The sequence below is a fragment of the Physeter macrocephalus genome, chromosome 18, assembly GCF_002837175.3.
Source record: "Physeter macrocephalus isolate SW-GA chromosome 18, ASM283717v5, whole genome shotgun sequence".
Classification (NCBI taxonomy): Eukaryota; Metazoa; Chordata; class Mammalia; order Artiodactyla; family Physeteridae; genus Physeter; species Physeter macrocephalus.
Genome location: NC_041231.1, coordinates 5,613,302 through 5,619,521, shown reverse-complemented (window position 1 = coordinate 5,619,521; position 6,220 = coordinate 5,613,302). Strand labels below are relative to the sequence as shown.

Genomic DNA, 6,220 nt, shown 5'->3' with positions numbered 1-6,220 from the left:
CTGGAGGAGTAAGATCCATAGAAGGGGGGGTACAGGGGGCGGGGGGGGGGGGTACCAGGGGCTGGGGGAGGGGGTACCAGGGGCTGGGGGAAGGGGTACCAGGGGCTGGGGGAGGGGGTACCAGGGGCTGGGGGAGGGGGTACCAGGGGCTGGGGGAGGGGGGGTGTTGGTGTTCAACGGGACAGAGCTTCAGTTTGGGAAGAAGAAAAATTGTGAAAATAGATGGTGGTGATAGTTGCACAACAATGTGAATACACTTAACACCACTGAACTGTTCACCTAAAAGGCTAAAATGGTAATTTTATGTTATGTGTTTTTAGCCACATTTTTAAAAAAGGCTCCAAAGCAGTGTATGTTTCCATTTTTGTAATATAGCAAGAAATGTTAACAATGATGTGATTATGAGTGTTCTTTTTTCTTTTTTTATACTTGCCTGTATTTCCTGATATTTTGGGCAGTAAGAACATTAACTTTTATACTAATCAAAAAAACTATTTCAAAAATAACATACTAAGTTGCGCAGACAGACACTCAACAAAACCATATTTTTTTCTGGTTCTAGAAGTAATATAAATTCATTATAGAAAATCTGGAAAAGTGAAAGAGATAATGCTAAAAAAGAGATAAATTGTAATTCCATCACTCCAAAGTAAATATTTTAAAAAACCGTCACTGTGAATACTTTGATATCTATTTCTAATTTTTTCTGCGAATATGTTTTTTCTTTACATAATCATATCTAGAGTAATTCCTTTATAGAGTTTTGCATCCTGCTTTTTTTCACTTTAACTTTCATCAGATAGTCTTTTCAAAACCTGATTGAAATAGATAAATGATATTCCACTGCACAGACAGGGCATTATCAGTTTTCCTTTTGTTGGACTTTAGTTGGTTTCCAATTTTTCTCAACCGTAAGTACTGTTGGCAAGAAGTCTGTACATAAATCTGACTGCAAATCTGCTCATTTCTTTGTGATCAGGTTCTAAAAGGAGACTTACTGACTCGAGTGACGTATGTAATATAAAGCTGCTTTCAGGGAATGTTCCAATTTCACCTCCTTCCAACAGTGTTATAACTTTCAAACATCCTTGTCAATTGGATGAAAGGGTATGTTGTTTCAATCTGTGTTTCTTTGATCAAGTGGTGAGCTTAGAAATTTCCCTTGGCGTGGACAGGCCGTTTCCACGTCTGCTTACGTCTGTTTTTCACATGAGCCAGTGTTTCCCTCACTGGTTGGAAGCGAGGAGGAATCCCTCCCGACTCCGGCCTTCAGGGCAGCCCAGGACTCTTGCGCGGACGCCCCTCTCTGGGAAGCCGGCCGGCGTGTGCCCCTCGGCAGCCACTTCCCAGCCCCACCCTTGGTTCCTTGCTGTTTGCCCTGAACGGGTGACAGCCAGTGAGTGACCCTGGATGCTCGGGACGGGCGCCGGGGGAGAGGGGATGGGTGGTGAGGCTTCGGTTGGCCTGAAATGCACATGCTGACCCTGGAGGACTTTAGCCGGGCAAGAGTGACTCATTAACCCCCGTCACCCCGTGCACACCCGCCTCCAGGAGGGCCCGGGCCCGGCGGGGGCGGGGGGCGGTTTCCACCCGCCTCTGTTTCTGAACGTGAACCCGATCGCCGCCCAGTGCACACTGAGCTCGGCTGTGGACTTTTACACTTGCCCTCTGACCTTCGATTCGGTTCTCAGGGGTGTCCACTCCGCGGGTCAGGCTCATCTGGGTCTTCGTGAGGAGGCTGACGTTCTTCCATTTTCAGGAGCTGTCTCTGGTCCTCTGACAGCTCCTGTCTCACAGTGGCCGGTCCGGCGTCATAGATTCACCCCGCGGCGCCGCTGTCGCCCCTCACCCGCCCGCCTCGGGCCTCAGCCACAGGTGTGGGAGCCGCTTGCAGCCCGATTTCACAAGGCCTTCAGCTGCTTAGAAGACCTGTGGGTTCAGAGTCCTCCCAACGCAACCCCTCAGACGTGGTTTTGGCCAAACTCTCGGTGCCGAGGAGAAAACAGACCCACGGGGGGGTGGGCCCCAACCCAGGTCTCTGGGCTCCCGGCTCCCCCCGTCCCTTCCCAGCGGCCGGGGCTCCTGTAGGTGGTTGTGAGTCACCAGGTGGGAGGGCAGCGCCCAGGGCGGGGAGCCTGGTTTCCGCATGTGGAGCAGGACAGACCCCCCTTATTCACGACGCCGCTGCTTCTGGTCTCCGAGCCACCTCCGTCCTGTCGCCCCGCAGTGCCCTGGCGGAGCCCGGCTCTACGGCCACTGCTTGACCTGCAGAGCCATGGTCTCTGCTCCCCACTTGCCCAGCCTGGGTACAGCAGGCTCCTCCAGAGCTGCGGGCTGTGCTTCCGCCCTTTCCTGCCCCCACCCCTTCCCCACCTGGTTGGGGAACCTCTCTAGACCTTCCCCTGCCCTCCCAACCCCAGGGTCTCAAGACTTCTCCTGGAAGCAGCAGACCTCCCAGACTCCCGCTACTTTGTTATTTTCCGGTGGAACCGGGGCACCGCCTCCTGCTGGCTGTGTGATCCTGAGTAAGTGACCTCTCTATGCCTCTGTTTTCCCATCTGTAAAATGGACCTAGGAGGAGCAGAGTTATGGGGGTTGAATAAAATCATGTGTTTCAAGAGCGCAGCACATCGCTGGGCCCCCTTCCTGCCCTTTGCCCACTGAACCTTTGCCCAGGGGCTCCTGCCCCGTCCAACCAGCGTGTCCATTACACTCTTTCCCAAGAGGACTCCTTCCTCCTCTGTCTCTTTGCCGGGGGGTAGGGGTGGGGGTGAGCGGCAGCCACCTTCCAGGAGAACACCTTTCTGTGACATCGAGGCCGTGTAAATGCTGCACTGGCCACTTGGGGCTGTGAGTGGAGCCGCTCGTCCAGGCGGACTGCAGGGTGGTGTGGGCCTGCGGTCCGCCTTTGCTGCACCCAGCTGTACTGGGAGCAGCGGTGGGTGGAGCAGGAATGCACAGTGTCCAGCAGCCGAGCTCAGCAGCCCCGAGACAAGGAAAGGGAACAGCGTCTGGAGTGAGGGAGGCATGGGTTCCAGCTCTGCCTTTGTGCTGCCTGTGCTGTGTGACTTTGGGTGAGTTGCTCTACCTCTCTGGTTTCAGCTTCCTTTTCTGTAAAATGCAAAGAGTTGAGGCAGTCATGGCTGGCCTGTGTGTCACAGCACCAGGCCCGGCGTGCAGAGGGCCCTGTCTCAGGGCATGTGGCTGTGAAGTGCCCAGCGTAGGCTCGGCACGTGGTGGGTCTAAGCGGGACCTGGTCAGGCTGCTAGAGACCCCTTGCGGGAGGCAGATGAAGCTCCCTCCCGGGCCCGTGATGGTGGGTGGGTAAGTCGGCCGGAACTGGGTGACGAGGAAGGTCTGTTGGCTGTGACTGGCTCTGCCGCCACCATGACGTGATTCCTCAACGCGACCTTCCGGAGGGCCAGGAGCAGGGCCTCGGAGCCCCTCTGCCTTGTGTCAGGGTTGGGGCAGACGTCCGCCCAGCTTGGGTGGTCTGTTAGAGGAGGGGCTGATTTGCACCACGTCCTCTCTATCCTCCCCGCCAGCTCCATGAGCACTGTCCAATATGGCACCAGCCACATGTGGTACCTTACTGGACAACAGGGATGGAGGGAACATTCTCCATCACAGAAAGTTCTACTGGACACTCACCGCCCCCCCCCACCCACCGCCGACACAAGCTGGGTGCTGCGGGCTCACCAGGATGACTCAGAAATGACCCAGCCCCCAAAGAGCTCAGCCATCTGTTTGTCAGACACTAATCAAGGCCCTTCCAGGTGCAGGAGGATATGGTGAAACCAAGATGTATACGTTCCCTACCTTCACAGAGCTTCCTGTCCCGCAGATGGACAACTGTCTCCCCAACAGAGACTCAAAGTAATTCAGGCTTCAACAACAGAGACTTTTATTTTCTCTCCTGAAAGCCCACGTTGGAGAGGCAGCTCTGCTCGGGGACACTGTCTGGGTCTGGATTCCTTGCAACTGTCTCTCCCCACCCCTCTGGATTCCTTGCACCTGTCTCTCCCCACCCCTCTGGATTCCTTGCACCTGTCTCTCCCCACCCCCCTGGATTCCTTGCACCTGTCACTCCCCACCCCTCTGGATTCCTTGCACCTGTCACTCCCCACCCCTCTGGATTCCTTGCCCTTGTCTCGCCCCACCCTTGTCCGCATCCTACCTTCCAGCCAGCACAGAGGAAGGACTTGGAAAGAGGCTGCCCTTCCCTTTGCAGGGAACTCAGAGCCACTGCCCACACTTCCTGCTGGTCAGCCGCAAGGGAGGCTGTGAAATGCAAGCTTTCTTCAGGGCAACTCTGCTCTGCTGAGAACTGGGAGTTCTAGGAAGGGAAGAGTGAGTACGTGAGGACTTTGCTACGGAGGGACAAGCGTGAACTAAATGAGCACACACATAAGTGGACAAACCTTGAGGAATGCTTTGAAGGAGAGGTACATGGTGTTGGGAGAGCATAGGAAGGAGTCCAGGAAGGCTTCCCTGAGGAAGTGCCATTTGAGATGTGATGCAGAGAATGAGTAGGAGCTAATGGGGAAGGAGGGTCACAGTGTCCACAACAAGGGCAGCAGTGGGTGCAAAGGCCCTGTGGTCGGAGGGAGCATAGCCTTCTCAGGATGCCTAAGAAGGCCTGGTCGATGAAGGTCACAGAGGTCTTCTGCAGACGGGGGATGAATTCCCTAAGAAGGAGCTCCATGGGGCTGGGGGTCAGAGATATCTACTCAGTTCCAGGCACTTTTCTAAGTTCTGTACTAATTAATTCATTTAATGCTTGAACAACCCATGAAGTTGTACCTGTGTGGTTCTCATCTTCCGAGAAGCAGACGCCAAGAAGGGATTAGATGTGCAACAGACTTACGGGAGTGTCTTGGTTCACTCGACAGATATTTCTGAAGTGTCCTAGGTTCTGGGGATACAGCAGTGAAGAAAAAAATCCAAGTCCACGTTCTTAGGGACCTTGTCAGACAGTGGGAGAGACAGGCAGTCAACAAATAAGAATATAAATGTTTCACTTTGTCTGTCATCTCTGTTTTGAAGAGCACCACATGGCCTCTTTCTCTTCTCCTTGGCAAGGAACTCCTGGTAACAGATTCTGCCCGCTACATCAGGAGAGTTTTCCTCCCCTGAGAGGACCTGGGGTAAGCGCTACATGTAGCCGGGCAGGTGGACCTTTAGGCACTTGAGCTGGCAGCGTTCCCATTCACTGACTCACTCACTCATTCATTCATTCATTCATTCATTCAGCCAACCCAAGTCGATGGAGCCCCTCCTCTACTCCAGGCCCTGTGCCACGAAGAACAGGCACATGAGCCCCGAGCTAGCCTGCAGGTGGGACGCAAGGGTGAGATGGGACTACATCCTTAAGGAAGTTAAGGGGGAGCTGATATCTGAGGGATGAATGGGTTTAACCAGGCCAAGGTGGTGCTGGAGCAGGGAGGAGAAGCAGCCAGGTAGGAGGCACCTGTACAAAGCAGCTCCCTGGAAGCTAGTCAGGGGTGTTCTGGGTCTCTTTGGGGACATCTGGTCTCCTAATTTTGCCAGTGACCAACTGCTTAACCTGTTTGGCATAGATTCCTCAGCCCTGTTTAATTTCTCTCAAGCTGACCATGCTTGCTTTCAGTCTTTCAGAAATTCATTAATTCAACAATTGAGCACTTACTGTGTGCTTGGTGCTGGAGATATGAAGGGACCAAATGGACAGAAATCACTGCTTTGGTGGAATTTACACTCTACTGAAGGAGACAAAAAGCAAATGAAACAAAATATAAAATATATAATATGTTAGCAGGGAATAAGCACCAAGAAGAAAAGTTCAACAGGATAGGGAAAGAGGAAGTATTAGGGAGAGTGTGAACATTTTAGATTGGGTGGTCAAGGCCGGGCTCTCTGAGAAGGTAACATTTGAACGGGTGATAGAGCCACGGGGGAAGAGCTTATAAAGGCAGCAGAAACAGCAAGTGCAAAGGCCCTGAGGTGGGATTGTGCCTGGTATGTCGGAGGGGCCACAAGGGGCCATTGTGGTTGGAGGGGTGTGAGCAAGGGGGAGAGGAGTACAGGGAAGGTTGGGGTCAGGATGGGGGCCGACCCTGTAGGGCACTGAAGGCAGTGGTGAGGTGGGAGCCATGGAATGTTCTTTTTTTTTTTTTTTTCGGTACGCGCGGGCCTCTCACTGTTGTGGCCTCTCCCGTTGCGGAGCACAGGCTCCGCGGCC

At 53.5% G+C, this 6,220-nt stretch overlaps 1 long non-coding RNA gene across 2 annotated transcripts in view; it reads right to left on the bottom strand.

The window, feature by feature from the left end:
* Window positions 1-134: 134 nt before the first annotated feature.
* Window positions 135-6,220, bottom strand: part of LOC114484222 (uncharacterized) — a 7,907-nt gene continuing 1,821 nt past the window's right edge. For both annotated transcript variants that reach the window (XR_008615750.1, XR_003676851.2), the window contains exons 2-6: window positions 5,669-5,741; window positions 4,804-4,965; window positions 4,422-4,709; window positions 4,178-4,336; window positions 135-3,493 (exon numbers count right to left, since the gene is read on the bottom strand). This is a non-coding gene — a long non-coding RNA (uncharacterized lncRNA). The remainder of the gene's footprint in view (window positions 3,494-4,177; window positions 4,337-4,421; window positions 4,710-4,803; window positions 4,966-5,668; window positions 5,742-6,220) is intronic.